The following is a 17,344-nucleotide window of genomic DNA, read 5'->3' as shown; positions in this document are numbered from 1 at the left end:
TGTAGATTTCTCAAGTCGGTGCACACTGAAAGGCATTCAAGGGTGAAAGCTGTTTTGTTTTCCCAATCGCGCTGGACAGAATTTCACCTGGATTGAGGAAATAGAGATAGAATAACAGTCAGTGAAACAATGGGTAAAATTAATGGAAGGGGTCACCTGGATATCTGGCTGCGTGCCCAAATAAGGAGTTGCCTCAGGTGATCAGTATGAGTCCCTTAACCCTTATGTAAATGAAGGGAGTATATAAATGTAAATTATGCGTATAAAACAAAACAGAATTGTACATGAAAAACGTACTTCTAAGCGGCTCAAGTGCATCTGTAATGAAAAAAAAGATCAGTAACAAGAATAAAGCTGATTCCATCCCCCCAAAAAAATGTTTTAAGATAACTCGTAATGCGTCATTTTGTCACATTTTTCCACAAAGTGTGCATCTCCTTTAGGAATGTGACCGTGAATACCTGTGGCAAGAATTGATTGTGAAGTGCCTGCAAATCGTGCAAGAGTTCTGTTCCCAGCTAATGTTACCGTGGTGGATGCTGGAGGCTGCGACTGCGTCAAAGAGCACTTAAAACATGCTCAGCCACATTTCTGATCCCTCACCATGCCTCGCTACCCCTCCCTCCTCCATCAACCCCTCCTCCTCCTCCTCCATCCCCCCTCGTTCCCCATGGAAGAAAACTGGGCAACATCTGGCTGAGTTTATGAGAGGGAGAGAAAGAGAGAAAGAGAGAGAGAGAGAGAGAGAGAGAGAGAGAGAGAATTGGTAGACCATGAAAACTGGGGAGAATTCTTTCTTGGGCAGTGCAAGAGTCTATTGTTGTAGTTCCCATTTAGTGGCGGTGAAACTTTAATCTTGTGAAAATACCCATTGTTGCGCTCAATTTTACCAATAACACTGCCGATGTCAATGTTCACATTATTGTCTTTCTGATAAAACACATGTTGCAGTTCTTGTGAAAACAACTTTTATTCAAACAACAGAAACCAGCTGACCACCGCAAAACACTGTGGAGCGAGTCGAGGGGCGAATACTGTTACCCCCCAAACTTTCACAGTCATCACAATCATGACAGCAGCATGAAACCACACACACACACACACACGCACACATGCTGTACAAAAACTGTACATGTTAGGTAAGGGCCAAAATGGAAACGCTGTTATACTGTTGAAAACACAACACTGCACATTATCAGCAACCTCCAGTACAGTGATAAAAAGAGTAATGACACAGTGCTTTTTAAAATGCAAGTCACTTCAGATTCACAGGATCAACAAATAAGACGACAAAATAATACATCACTCATCGGCATAATAAGTCACGCACAGCTGTTAAAACTTCCTAAAAAGAAGAAGAGTGGCACTCAAAATCGGATGTAGAAAAGCTAACAGAACATGATAGTGGTTCATTAAACAAACGCACAGCAGGCTAAAAGAACACAAGGAGAAATGTATAAACAGACTGTTCTTACAGTAAAGCTGGCTCATTTGAGGTCAGCCGTGTTTCCTTCCCCTGTTAATAAGGGTCCTGATTTTTTTAGGGAAGGTGCAAGCTGATCCTCAAACTGGCATCTTTAAGCCCAAATTCGCCCTTTTTTCTTGTTGATCTCTCAGCAGGAAGTGGGAGATAGTCAAAAAAATGAGTAAGCAGGGCGGTTTAGTTCGAGTGATTCAGATGCAGTCCCATTTCAGTCATTTGTTTCAGCAGATGGGGTCGTCTCCTTTGGCACGGTACATTGAGAAGGTTTCTGTGGATCGAGGATTTTGAGGTCCATGTTGTTATATTTACAAAAGTCGGATATTTAGCTGCAGAAGTAAACACATTCATGCCATCATAAACCGGTCCAGGATTGGCATGGGTTTACGGCTAGTTCCACTGGCTCAGCTTAGCCGCACCAGTAGTCGACAGTGGTGGAGTGATTGCCGGTTGATGTGAAGCCAGAGCTCTGTAGCACCGCAGTACTGTAAAATGAATCCAGCTCTCAGTCTATTGAAAACAGCTAGGGAAATGAAGGCCGCTTGCCAATACCTTGAAGCTCCACACTGATGACTGATGGTCCTGTGAGGGACATTCACCCACCCTCCGGGGGCCACTGCATTTGTCAGCGAAGGTGACATTCGTCGGTAGGACGGGGAGAATTTCTCACCGGCTGAACGCTGAGCTTGTCCACGATACATTGAAATGGTCCTGGAGTATGTGTTCATCTGTTTATATGTCTGTTTGTTGGTCATGATGGTGGGGAGGGTCAGTGTGTATACTTGCAGGTGTAGCTCTTGAACCTCTTGGCTCTACAAGTAGCTGTGGAAAGAAACATAATCAGTATGAGAGGTCAACCACAAAAAATTAAAAACAAATCCTCACAGGGATATGAAGATGCATCATCTAGCCAAGGATCTTATGCTTGATTTATACTCCTGCGGCTGTGCGCCTATGCGTCCTGTGCGGGCAGGTGCACGCCAGGCATACGTAGTACTGCTGCAGATTGCGCGTAGCGTGTAATTTCTTTTTGATTTTGGACCCGCGGTTTTCAAATCTTTTCGTCAGGCAGTCTTTGATTTGTTTGTCTTTGATAGACGTGATTCAATAGTTCCATATAAGTTTAGGAATAGGATAAGTGGTTACAGATAATGGTTGGATGGATGGACTCCATGGCTGGGGAAAAAAATGATGGGAGAGTTGGGATGGTGAGGAGGAGCTCCTGTGCCTAGGATTAAGAAGGTTGTTGTTGTAAGGGATGTGAGGTACTTGTCTGGAACTCCCACTTCACGGCTCTGATGTCCATTCAAACTTCTGCGGCGTCCACGGTGCCTGGCGCGTAGTCACATTTTTCAGGAGGTGCACGATGCGTCTCTGCGAGGTGCGCAAACCATTTCTGCAGCTCTGTGGGAGCTCCATACAAGCTTTTTTCCGCAGAAGTATAAATTAAGCATTAGGTTGTTTTTTAACAAATTTCTCTCCTAAAAGGTGACATCATACAATTACATTGCATGGTAATGGACAAAGAGAACTCAGACACTCAAGTCCAGTGTAGATGTTTTGCTTTTTCTTAGCTTTAGGTTGACCATTTTCCTCCTCTAACTGTCTGGCGAGCCTCCAGAGGTCCTTAAGACTGCTCTAAATGCAGTTGGCAACAGCCCAGACATCAAGTGCTCATTAATAAAAAAAATAAAATAAAAAAAAACTCTATCGCAGTGTGTCTGTTATTCAGGCCGCATAGCAGTCAGCAACAACTCACTTCTTTTCCTGAGGGTTAGGTTGTGGAAAAAAAAAAAGAAACAATGATGTATGTCTAGCTCGCTGGGGGCGCCTCATTGGCTGAGCAAACAGGCCCCAAAATAACTACCAATCACCGAAGACGTTATCATCAGTCACTTAGAGAGGGCAGAGTGATAGAACATTAATACAAACTGTGTTTGTTGGGGGGACCGGAGACGTTCACAGGTAACGTCGGGGGAAAATGTTGTGATAGAGATGATTTGACCTGAGTAATGATCCCGAAAATCTTGAATGTAAGTGGATTACCAGTATTTAAAGGTTAGGTTAGTGTGTTGTGTACAAAGAGGAATGTCAAATTGTATGGAATGTGTCCAGTTCTGCAGAGCTGCTCACACTCTTCCTGTCTCCCTCTGATTGGCCGCCAGGCAGAGAAGGACCATCCATTACAGCCAGGAGTAAATAAACACGCTCAGCAATTAAAGTGCCATCATTTGTTATGCAACACGGGGTGTGTGTGTGTGTGTGTGTGTGTGTGTGTGTACACATAAACCCGCTTGCGTGCAAGTGTGACCATACATGTGTCTGCGCAAGTACATGCTCGCGTGTGTGAATCTGTGCATGTGTGTGTTGGACGCCATTCTCAGGTTTCTTTCGCCGTCGTCTGCACTTAAATTAATGATTTGGGGGCCAGAGAATCAACAAATATGGCCCCCGGCAGGGCATAATGGAGAGCACGACCTGCCTGTGGATGTGTTTGAAGACCGCTCCTCTTTCTTCTCTGTCAACACCTCACTACTTCCACACAACAGACGCATTCACTACACAAACTCACGTGTGACGCCTGCGTTCGTGTTGTTAATGAGGAAGTGTGTGTCGCTATGTGGTCGCGAATGTGTGTACGCTTATCGGCGTGTGATTATTTTACATGTCAGCGTGTTGTGACGGAGTGTTAGAATCAGATGGAATTGGGTGTAAGTTCTGCATTTTTTGCAGTCGTGATTGTGCTCCTGCTTTAGGAACATGTGACAAAGCAAAGCATATTATATCAGCCAGGAAAGCTACAACCTCGCTGGCCTCGCTGGCCTCGATGGGCTGCTTAAAGCCTTTTCAGCCCAAAGGTCATTGTCCACAATTTTCTGCATCATCAGCTGCTAAAGGCAGCAAAAAAAGCCGGCTATTCATATATTGCACTGCACAAAGTTGTAAAAAAATCATTGTACACTCTAAGTATATCTCCAGCAGGGCGAGGTAGCACTGGTCGCAAATTTTTAAATAATTAGAATATGATTGAAAACAACTAAATGCACATTTGACACAAAGTGGTAAACAAACGTGGAGATTCTGTTTCTCAAAAAGACACTAGCGATGTGCAGCAGTTTGGCTGCATAAGGAGTGTATGGGTAGGAATGTGATAAATTACACTGTAACATCCACACCGTGACCTGAATCTTCGCAGGAACGGCTACTGATAAAACTAAAACTTTCACACTTGACACTCACTCCAACAGATCAGGCGCAACCCTCCCATTATCATTTTGAGCCACTTCACTTAAAGTAGGTTTAGTGAGGGAGGGAGGGAGAGAGGGAGGGAGGCAGGGGGAGCACATGTGCTAATGGCTTTAGTCACACATATGAGCGTACATATTCCTGTGTGTCTTCTGAAGGTAGTATAAGTACTGTTCTTTAAAATCAAACACGGCTGCGATACCAATGCATACTTTTCCTCCCTCTTACAGCCATCATCTCCCTCTAACTCCAATCAGCCATTCCTATCTTCTACTCCCTGCGTAACCCTCATCCTCCTCCCCACTCCTCCACTCTCAGTGTGCTTGATGGTGGGATCAGACGGGGTGAACGCTTTCTCATATTAATACTGCTTTAGCCTGCGTCTGGAGACAGGGAAATGATTGACTTATCAAAATTTGCAAATGCCCTCTGCAGGAACAGGTCTAGTTAAGGTGCAAAACTATTTCTACTGCCTGGTACCACTGTGTTAAATAAACATTTTGTGTGTCTACATACACAAAGTGTAAGTGGATAGGTAATCCACATGGTGCTGTAAGTTGTCTATTTTATTATTAGTGTACCTGTATTCCTCCCAAAACCTATACTAGTCTGCCTTTCTGTCCGTCTTGGGTATCATGCCAGACAGTCTGGATGTGAGCGGCTGAACCCCTTCTTGTCTTTAAGTGCTACTAATATAAACTGCCTCTTAAATGGATCCTTGCAGAGTTTTGGGACCACCAGTGTTAAAGTGCTGCTCATTCACGTGTCCTCACTACAACAGAAAAAAGAGAAACGCACCAAATTCAATTAAGAGTACAAAGATTCGCAAACCCCACCTCACCTCACTCCACCAAGAGGAGAGACGTAAAACAAGTAACAAGAAGTGGTATGAAGGGGCAGATATTGGGGTGAAAATACAGGGAGAGAGATGTGACATCTCGCTGTTCTGTCTGCATAGTCATCCATATTTATTTTTGTTGATATACGTTGTGAATACATGATATTTCCTGTGGTCACATGCCGAGTATGTGACCACAGCAAATATCATGTTTCTGATAGGATGGTGTATTTAACCTCGGAAAAGAAGGTCAGAAGACAAGCAAGTTTTGACAAATCACTGCTCTTATCATATGTCTGATTTATTGAATGCAGACCCTATGGTGTAATGGTGATTGAACATGCTCATTGATGGTAAAAAAAAAGAAAGAAAGACATCATACAGAATCTCTATCGCTCCATTGCAAAGCAGTGTCTAAGGTAATACATTACGATAAAAAAAGCACTTAAAATTTGGTCCAGCTCCAATTAATTGATCTGAGGTGACACGTTCCCATGAGCTCAAAATTTAGGTTACATATTAAATGGATAAAAAAAAAAAAAAAAAGGATCTGTGTGCACATGCCCATCTGCTCATTTTGAAACCACAGCCCTTTAGAACCCATAAAAAATATGGCCCGTATCAAGCCACTCCAGGAAGAGCGAACATCTCCTCGGCAACAATTGCTTCAAGAGCTCGCCCCTTTCTTCCCCAAATTTCTCCTTTTTTCCCTCTCTTTCTTTTTTTTTTCTGCCTGACTTTTACAACTTCCTCCTGGTTGGGACTGCAGCTCTAACCCAAACAAAACTCCATTTTTTAGTTATTGGCCCTCATGGCATGTAATGGAGAATCAAGCTAATTATCCCTACAGCTGTTTTCACTTGCTTTTTATGTAAGCAATACCTGGCTGATCCAGAGAGCAACAGTGAGGCCCTTCTTAGCGCTCCAGGCCTCCAGGCCGGCTGGAATTAGAGAGCAAAATGCCAGGTTTTCCTCCCCCCGATGCTGCCCGTGTGTACCCCTGCACCCATCTCCCGGCACACAACCCGGCCCCGACGCAACCCCCTGCACACCCAAATCTTCCATCTCCACTCCCTCATACACCTCTCAAAAAACTCCCCCCTTTGATGTTAAACAAAGCTGCTCTTCAGTGAACGTCTGTATGACAAGCACTCATTTTCCTCCACTGATGGTCCCTGGCAATTAATGAAGGAGGTGAGCTAGCGAGGGTGTGGCTCGGATTAACCATCTCCTGCTGTCAAAGGACTAGAAAGAGAGAGAGAGAGAGTGAGGGCAAAAAAAAAGGAGGGAAGGAGGGAAAGAAAGACATGAGAGCAGGAGAGAGAGGGGGGCAAAGAGTGAAAGAAAACAATCCCTCACAGGCTAATTACATAATTTCCTTCATATGAGCAAACACATGCTGGGTGAAAGCAAGTGTGAGCAAGCCTCACAGATGCCAGGCCAAGAGGTGAGACCTACTAACACAGTCTGCAACTGCTGCTCTCCAGCAATGGGCACAAAAGCACTGATCCAGATCTCAGAAGCAACATTTTTTTCAGCTTTTTGTGGGATCCAAAACTTCAGTATTGATCCTGCCTTCTCCAGTAATCTCAGGTAAAGTGACTCTGTGCAGATAAACAACTGCTGGTGCAACGTTTCCCTCATTACAGTTCATTCCCTGCTGCAGCCAGAAAACCTGTTCAGTACAAACACCACTAGGTGGAGTTGACTGTTGATGAAAAAAACATATATCTCATGTATCAAACTCATTAAACTCCCACAGAGAGGCAGCGCGCAAGTGTAAGTGAGACAGACACCGTGCATGCTTCACATGTTTCTGAGCTTTCTTCCCGTTCAGACACCGCTTCACTAGCGTGCGTCGGCTATTTGTGTCTCCTCAAATTGACACCTGGTTTGAAATGAACAGAGACAGAGATGGAGAAAGACAGAGGGGGACTCTGGTAGCAATTTTAAAACTTCTACTGTATTATTTCAGCTAAATTATAGTAACGACTGTGCCAGCAACAAAAAGTAAAAGAGCAATCCCTCCCTTGAACTCTCTCCCTCTCCTTTTTTTTTTTGTCTCTAATCCTGTGAGGAATGATGGAGGTCTCTCTGGAATGGTGATGAGTTTCCCCGAGTCTGTTCAAGGTGTGCCAATTTATAAATGATACGGGTGGAATCTGCAGTACCTTCTCCTGACTTGTTTTATGCAAGCACCCTGGCACACACTCACACATGTATGCATGTACGTATACTTGCGTTAAAAAAAAAGCAGTTCATGTGCATGAATATTGATGCACAAGCATCATAGAGGGAGATTAAAAAGAGTGTTTTTGGCGGGACATCGTCAAATTCATCACTTGGGGCAAAAAAGAAACTATGTTCATAAAAGTGCAAAATGTTCATGCAGGTCTAAAATACAGGTTTGCGCAACAACAATAAAAAAGGTGCATGGAATTCTCTCTGCTCCCAAATTCCTCTCTCCTCCTCCTCCTCCCCCAATCTGTCTCTCTTGATCCGTCTCTCTTAGCGCTCACAAGTTCCTCTGACTAATCTCACTCATTTACTCTTTCAAGCTTTTTTATTTTTTTTTGCCTTATCACAGGATTCTTTCTCTTTTCCTCTCTTTCGCTCTGAGCACAGTATGAGTGGCAGTGTTTATGTTATTGGGAGAAATGTCAAGAGCTCTACTGTGGGCCAGCTGCATGTGTGTGTCAAAGTCTGCCTGTGAGTGCCTGTATGGCTGTGTATACAACCCACCATTGCACCTATTTTTCAGAGTAAGAATAGCTCGGGGAGCTTGTGTCCCATAACGACACCTTGACCTGGAGCTACACCTCGAAGTGGAGCAGCGGCGGCTCGTCAGAAACCAGGCCGAATTGCCCTGAACGCGCCTGCATCCTGACACCAGCGCAGACCCAGCCAGGCTAGGGGGAGACAAGTGAAATCCGAGCCCACATTAAAGCACCTCCATCAGGTAGGAGATCAGGGGAGGCCTCCATGCTCTCGGTGTCTGCGGGGGTCCGGGCCTCTGAGGCCCTATCTCACCTCCATCTGGAAAGAGAATCTGAGGGTAGTCTGATGGTTCGATAAGAGGCCATGCCGACTGACACGGTAACAGCCTCTCACCCCCCATTCGCAAAAAACGGAGTGGATGCAAGTCTAGCTGTGGTGCACTCTTATGCGGGTTAGAAAGGGAGGGTGGAGGGCGGAGGGTGTGGGTGTGGGGGGGTGTGGGTGCATGGTGGCATTCATTTTGCTTTGAAGGTTTGACCCAGTACCCTGAAATGTGTGTAGAGGCGCTACGCTTACAGAAACAAGTTTATAGTGTAACATGTGCATCTATCAAACTAGAGCTGCAACAATTTATCAATAAGTTGTCAACTATTAAATTAATCAGCAATTATTTTGATCGTTGATTAATCGGTTTGAGTAATTTTTTAAGAAAAAAACAGTCAAAATTCTCTGATTCCAGCTTCTTAAATGTGAATATTTTCTGGTTTCTTTACTCCTCTATGACAGTAAACTGAATATCTTTGAGTTGTGGACAAAACAAGACATTTGAGGGGGTCATCTTGGGCTTTGGGAAACACAGATTTTTCACCATTTTCCGACATTTTATAGACCAAACAACTAATCCATTAATCGAGAAAATAATCAACAAATGAATCGTTAGTTAGTTGCAGCCCTACATCAAACCCTTCTCTCGTGCTTTCTTTGCTCTTTGTGCTTCGAAGAGTCTACACACACACAAATGTGGGAAAAAGACATGAAGGACATTCATATTTTTGTTTTATAAGGGTGGAAAGTTTCCATGCCGGAGATACAGTGTGGGCTGGAGTGAAGACCTTATTCCTGAAAGATGGAAAAGAAGGACAGAGAGCCAGACAACGGGTGAAAGGCCTACTCTGCAAAAACGGCCATGTTACAGAAACACATCTGTATCTGTATTCACTATAAGTGTTTCTTCTCTGCTACCTTGCTTTCTTCCTTTTTTATATTTGTGTTTGTGCCTATTACACAAATACTGCTCTGCTTATTGAAGCAGCCACATCTCTGTTGTTTTCTAGGGTGCTATTAAAGCTCCACCCGGCTCTTGATGTCTTCTCAAGATGAGACCAACTCCACTGACCCATCAGTCCTCACTCCTGACCCAACTAGTTGCTTCCTCTCTCTCTCTCTGCCCACAGACTCTGTTTCTCCATCTGTTCTTTATTGTCCATAGTTCAGTTCCCCCTCTTAACTGATTTGCCCTTCCACCATACCAGGCTGGAGACATAGACGCATCTTTTTTTCCTGTTCTATTTCTACAGTATAAAAAATTATATCTAAGAATGAGCACATAAACTTGACAGAATACAGACGACAAAAACTGCACTTCCCATTTTATAAATACCTGCGTGATGGGTGTACCACACATTTATAAGAAAAGGCTGATTACTGAGCTTCATCTGGGCCAATAGTGGATGTGTGCTTGCTATAAATGGGCATGGAGACAATGAAGCTGGAGCTTTGGATTTCCAATGGTCTGGTTTGGTCATCTCGGGTCTATTTGGGATCACTTGAACCAGTTAAGCAAATAAATGTGATCCTTCAGATCTCAATCTGCCCTGAAGGAAAAACAGGCTCACCTTTAGTAGGTGTGTGTTGGTGCGCGTATCTGCGCCTGTGCGTGTTTTCGCATGAATCTGTATCAATGTGTGTGTGCGGGACACTTATGTCAACAAAATCTGATAATAATGCCTAGTCAGTAGCTACAAGTATTTGAGGTAGACAAGTTCAGACGGAGATTTACACAGTCAGCGAAGATTTGTGTTTGGTCGTCAAACATGAGAGCCCCGGAACATCCGATGTTAATAATGTGTTCGTTAATTCATCAATCCCACTTGGACGAGGGGTTAACGGATTTAATTTTGTTGGTTTATTCTCTCTTTAGTATGCGTGTGCCTCTTTCTTGCACATCATGGATGAGCAACGGCCTATTTTACTGCTCCATTCAACCAAACGCAAACTGTGTCTACAAGCAGGATCTGAGACAGAGTGACAAAGTCGAGGTGGATGTCAAGTGGAGTGAGTGTGTTTGTGCTAGCACAGCTGCACTGTGGTGCTTAATACTATTTAAGTCCGGTCTCAGGAAGAGCCAATCATGTTGTTGGCTGAGTCTGTTTGGTGCTCCTGGGGTCAGTATAGCCCCAGGACATGAGACACATAGGATATACGCTGTGGATAAATAGGGAGGCTTTCACAATAGCCTGGTGGTCTGCTAGTGATTTCTACCTCAGTCTGACCTGTGTGTCTGTGTGTGAGAGAAGAAGGGGTGAAGAAACACTTTAAGAACATGCTTAACAGCTACTTTTAAAGTTGCTATTTCTGAGGAATACTCTCTCAGAGGTGATGTGAACTTCAGGTAGCATGTGTTTAGTAAAAAAAAAAAAAAGCGTGAAGAGTAAAGAAAACATGAATGACCAGATTCCTGAAATAAATATAAATGTCACATCAAATGGAGTGTTTTTGTGTGTCTATGGGTTCAGCCTGTTCGCAGTATGAATGTCACGATAATGCGCAAGGCATTTAGTGTGCAATAAGAACACCTTTCTTGCTTTTCGTGTGTCATTTGTACGCCATGTAGTCTGTATTGACTGCAATGTAAACACATCAGCGTATTATGCCGCACTCAGAGCGAGTGATGTACACTAAAAAGGGAGAAAGACTGCTTATGGAGGGTGGGTGGGGAGGTGAATGGCTCCAACAAACACAGGACTTTCAACCAGGAGACCGCTTTTCAAGACTAGTGTTTTTTTTTCCATTAGTATGTTACGTTGTTTCCATGCGTATTTTATAAGGCTGTCAATCGATTCAAATATTTAATCGCAAATTAATCACACATTTTTATCTGTTCAAAATGTACCCTAAAGGGAGATTAGTCAAGTATTTAATACTCTTATCAACATGGGAGTGGGCAAATATGCTTGCTTCATGCAAATGTATGTATATATTTAGTATTGGAAATCAATTAACAACACAAAACGATGACAACTATTGTCCAGAAACCCTCACAGGTACTGCATTTAGCATAAAACATGTCAAACTCAAGCCCAACAGGCAGCAACAGCTGTCAGTGTGTCAGTGTGCTGACTTGACTATGACTCTCCCCAAACTGCATGTGATTATCATAAAGTGGGCATGTCTGTGAAGGGGAGACTCGTGGGTACCCATAGAACCCATTTTCATTCACATATCTTGAAGTCAGAGGTCAAGGGACCCCATTGGAAATGGCCATGACAGTTTTCCCTGCAAAACTTTAGTGCAAGTTTGGAGCGTTATTTAGTCTCCTTCTCGACAAGCCAGTATGACATGGCTGGTACCAATGGATTCTATAGGTTTTCATATGATACCAGTATTTTCACTCTAGCTTTAAAAATGAGCCCGCTACAACCTAAAAATTGCAAGTTGCGTTAATGCGTTAAAACAAATTTGCGTTAACGCGTTGTTATCACATTAACTTGTATTTTACTTAGTTTACGTACGTCTTAAGCCCAACCATGAAGTTTTTGCTAAACCTATCTAAGTGGTTTTGTTGCCTAAACCTAACTGCGGATGTGACTGTAGTTTTGTTTTGCGTGGCGTACAAATGACGTCGCCTTCTCGTCAGACCGGGTTGATGTGTTTGTAGGAACTCCAGGCTGTGGGGTCCCACTGCCAGAAGGAAGAGGAGTGGAAAGGTGGATAATCAGAAAAGAGGGAAGGAGGAATGTTTTTTGGGGGAATTACCCAACTTTGCAGCCTCAGGGTGGAGAGATGAGGGTGTGTGGTGGGGAAGTGCGGGGGAGATAGAGAGAAGGGGAGAAACAGGCTATAGGGGTACCTGATAGCAGAGGGAGGCCCGAAACACACACATTTAACTGAAAAACAGTTAAGATATCTGCGCCAGTTACGATTCCTGAGACTCTGGGAGGCTAAAATCCTAAACATGTAAATTTGTTACTCTGACTCAAACCACCGACACTCCTTGTGAAGCCATCTTGAACCTTTAACGACCTTTTGGGAGCGCTCTGTACGACACTGTGGAAAGGCCCCGCCAGTGGAACTTAAAGGGAGATACTGCGGATCGTAAATAAGCATCGTAGAAAGCGACAGAGGTTTGGCTCTGGGCGCAGATAGAGAGTAAATAATTCTCATTAGTTTTGACAAAGCGACTCATAGTTTCGTGATATTTACTGCCGAAACACGCTGTACCCATTAAATAAGCGCTGATAGAGTCATCCACACTGACAGCGCTAGGGCTTGCTCTTAACTTTTAGTCTTGCTGTGGGATTAATGCAACAGGTTATGATGCACTGGCAAATACTCTACGTTGTTATGATTGCCAAAGATGATATAAAGTTGCGCTGGGACTGTAATGTCTCACCGTATTTGTGAAAGTCTGTGATGTGGAATATTAATGTTCTGGCTAAATTAAGGATAACTTTTCAACTTTGGTTCATTTCACTCCGATAACTAAAACTCATGACGGTCTGTTCCAAATATTAGGACAGAAAAAATGGACTAGAATGACCTGTGGAAAAGAGATTTAGTGAAGTGTGTGTGCAGATTTCCAGAAACTCATAAAACTTGCAGTATGAAATGTTGAGGTGTGTGTTTGTTTGTGTGTGTGTCTTTGTGAGAAGTTGGTGCATTTTGTCTGGGTGGCACTGGGAATAGTATCGGCTTAAGGCTGAAAGAATTCAGGCCTCCCAAGCAAGGTCATGCGCTGATGTTTAGTAGGAGCTTTCTCAGGTCACAGACTGTGACTTTCAACTATCACTCACATTACCACACATCTTTGAGTGGTTCTGTTTAACTGGCATACCCCACGTCTCTCCCCCAGTTTGCTGTAATGACAGGTGACAGCCGTCTCAGTCCACTTACCCAGTTGAAGGAGAAGTCGACCCAAAGAGTTGCTAGAAACGAAATGGACAATGCATAGTAGATCTGGTAGCCTACGGGAACTTTAGGTAGGGTACCATGAATTTAGATTTAACTTAAAAATGTCTAATTTGGAATCCCCCAATCATAATATTTCTGTATTTAAAAAAAATAAGAATTACAAAGAAATCAACAGAAATGTGAGTTCCTAGATTTGGATTGATTCTAGCTTTTAATTTCCCCTAACATAAATGTATAAACACTTTGTGATAGATATGATATTAAAGTGGTTGGGCAGTGCACACAAACCTTAAAGGATAGGGTCACATTTTTTCAAGCCCATCTTAAGACAATACTCACATGTCCATATGAACACTGAAACAGGTTTTACTTACTGTAATCGTTATTCCTTGTCATACTGGCTGTTATAAGAGATCCTTTTCTAATGTCTTTTAAGTACAAAATTCCTTGTTTGTGCTTTCCCAGACGATGTTTCCTTGCTGGGCTACAGCATTTTTATATTGTGTTATATTTTTTGTTGTATTGTATTATTTTACTATATTGCTACCTTTTAATTTCTCTTACTGTAAATTTGTATTGCTATTATGCGCTGCTATGTTGAGAGGCCAAAACACATGAATTTTACTTTCTAATACCAGTATATCGAGATTTAACAATAAAGGAATTCTTGAGGGATAGTAAAGATTAGATTACTTATTAACTGGTTTGATTAGACCTGGGTTTATTATTTGAAACTATTATGATTTATTACCTTTTATTATTTTGAAGAACTACTGTCTCACACTCTACATGTGAACTTAATAGAGCTGCCCACTCTTTGTTAGTTAGGTGTTGATTAATTGGTCGTTTTGGTATTTGTCGACTAAGATTTCTTGAGTCGATTAGTCTTTTTTTAATGCTTTTTTTTCATGCTGAATGACTAATTTCCAAGAAACTCATGACACATCTCTGGTGACTTTGATGACAAGTGTGTTGCATGATGCGGCTGCTTGGAAACCAAGACAAATTTCCCCGTGGGAAATACAAAGTATATCTTATCTTAACAAAAAGGGAGATTTTCGTGCTAAAAAGATTGTACCATTGGAGGATAACCATTTGATTTGTCTAACTCAGAGTACTGAAGTCTTATAAAAGCTGCATTTTAGAACATATTTTTGCACAGAAAGCAGACTGTGGATTTTATCCTCCATCACTTCCATTGAAAGTGCATTAGAAAAAGATCTCTTAAAACAGCCAGTATATGAACAGGAGGAATGATTCCAGCAAACATAACCTGTTTCAATGTTCATATGGGCACCTCACTGTTGTTTTAAGACAGACTTGAAAAATTGTAAACCTACCCTTTAAGAATGTGTCTTTTGAGTGAGATGCATAGCTATGTAAGATGATGTTTCTATGGCAACATAAGCCAGCTGAGTGGTAAATGTGCCCGATGGTGGTTAAGCAAACAGGCATCGCTCCCTGAGGTGCCCTGGCCTCGCTATACCCACTGCTTAGCTTGGCATCATCTCTGCTGCACACTGTATAGTAAAGCTCCACACCACACTTCTGATTTCTACTCTTCTGGCCTACTAACTCTGCAATAAAAGAAACCGTATCATTCGCCCGTCCCTTCAACTCTGTTGTCGTCCTTTTTAGGTCTGCAGCATGGACCATTTAGCATAGCACAGCTCACCACAATAAATTAGCATCAGCCCCTGTAACTGCCAGTACACATGTGTACAGTGTTTGTGTTACATGGGTAGTGTTTCACAAGGATAATTGCATTGTGTCTCTCCCCACCTGGGCTCTGACACATGTTCAACAGCTCAGACGGACACACCCAACCTAACACGCTAACATCAGACTGTCAGAGCACAGAGAGAAAGAGGGAACGTGGGCCCAGACACTTCCTTCGTCTCTCCTGTTATAGAGTTATAAAAGAGACAGTCTGTGGTGTCATTTCTCACATCCATTAATACTCAGACATTCCTGAATGGACACAAACATGCAACAGCAACAAAAACGTCATGCACATCGTTGTATCGGGTCCAAAATCTCCTCCTAGAAGTATGCATAGCTGTCCTGTTTAATTTCATACCTGCATCTGCACATCTGTTCTTTAGTAACAGCATGGGTAACCTTGGCTTTGACTGCAGGACTCAGCGGCTTTTTGACTCCAGCCACGATTCAATGCAACGGCTTCGGCAGTAAATATTACAGAAAATCCCCTCCAATTTAAGATTTATGTACACTCGCAAGCACATTCATAGCTCATGTAAGGCAGGCAGCAAATGACAAAGATGGAACAAGACGGGGAGAATAAGAGAGAGCGAGAACAAGAGACAGACACAAGCAGTGATGTTTAAAAAAAACAAAAACGAGTGTAATAACAGTGGTTAAGGCCTTCTCTTTCATTGAGTAAATCTGGCCGGGGCTATTTCACACCGTAGGAATCTCCTGTCGACCAGATCAAAGGCTCGCCCTGAGACAGGGCTCGTACAGAGCGCGAGGAACAGGTGACGCATGCACGCACGAACCCTCTACCACCAACACCACCAACACACATATTTGAATGAACACACAGTGAGATCAGAAAAGCAGAGAGTGACAGCTCCCTTTGTGTCTACATGAGCCTGTGGGGAAGTCTTTCTGAGGAACTACAAGAAAACCATACATCTATCATCTGAGCTTCGAAAACCACTTAAAGAGAGTCAATACAGGCTACACACACATACTAAGTATGCAGTGGGTATGACAAAGTACATTCAGACTTTACAAGTATGAGCGTGACATGTACCATATGAGTAGAACATTGATGAGACTAACACATGTACAGTGGACATCTCGCTACGAATGGTATAGGAAGCATGTGGGACTCGAGCGCAGCCTCATGATGGATAGATCTAATATAAAGTGGGCCATATCCAGAGGGGGTGAACATAAGGCTATGTCATCACTGGCCCATCTCTCTCCATACCTTCCATCACTTTTCACTCCCTCCTATAAACAGCAGGATGGGGGGATACTGCAACTCCCACACACAAGGACACACAAACACACACACACACACACACACACACTCACAAGGACACGTGCACTTGCAGGAAAAACACACACACGGGGATTCAGGCGTATGCGCAACACAGGCCTACTCGTTTAATTGCAGCAGAGTCCAGACATGCACAAAAACGCATGCATGCATATACACAATAACATTTTCACAAAGAGAAATTAATCCCGGGTGGTCTAAGAGGCAGCGATGTTTCCACTTGAGAAAGCTCTGGTTTTGAAATCACGCGATCCAGTATACATACTGGGTTCAAAATGCATTTTCACACACACACATACACATACACACAACTATCGAGCGATTTCCATGAAATAAAATAAAAGGGAAATAAATGTGTACAGTGGAGCTCGGAGACAGAAAACATGACTGCAGGGCTCCTGGGATACGCCAAACATTAAACACACCACCCTCTCTCTCTCTCTCTGCTATTCAGCCCGTATCAAGCAAAGATGCTGTGTTTAACATGGGAAGGTCCCACCTTAAACATGGCCATTATGGCCAATAGCTTTTCGCTGTTTTTATAGAATATGAGAAGATTACACAGCACTATGACGGGCCAATTACGTCCTTCACTAAAACACACCTCTGTACCAACAACTCCGTAATGATGATGGCTTAAACGTTTTCACCAATAGAGCCCTTTCAGCTGGCCCTGGCATTCACACACAAACACGCTCATGCTGGTATAGTTAAATACACACACATATAGGTACACACATGCATACGCAGCCACAGATGCTGACTGAGTCAAATTGAATCCTTGTGTTAAGTATATAGAGCATCCCTCTGCGCCACAAAGGGCTGTCTGTTTTTGTGTGTG

General features: G+C 43.1%; 1 protein-coding gene across 1 annotated transcript in view; it reads right to left on the bottom strand.

Annotated features, from left to right (window-relative positions):
• Positions 1-942: 942 nt before the first annotated feature.
• LOC141771955 (ERC protein 2) overlaps positions 943-17,344 on the bottom strand; it is a 177,140-nt gene continuing 160,738 nt past the window's right edge. The window contains exon 20 of the mRNA XM_074642504.1: positions 943-2,302. The gene's annotated coding sequence lies outside the window, so the exon portion shown is untranslated. The remainder of the gene's footprint in view (positions 2,303-17,344) is intronic.

The sequence above is a fragment of the Sebastes fasciatus genome, chromosome 8 (assembly GCF_043250625.1).
Source record: "Sebastes fasciatus isolate fSebFas1 chromosome 8, fSebFas1.pri, whole genome shotgun sequence".
Lineage (NCBI taxonomy): Eukaryota > Metazoa > Chordata > Actinopteri > Perciformes > Sebastidae > Sebastes > Sebastes fasciatus.
The sequence above is the reverse complement of the archived record's forward strand: the minus strand, read 5'-3'. Positions and strand labels throughout refer to the sequence as shown.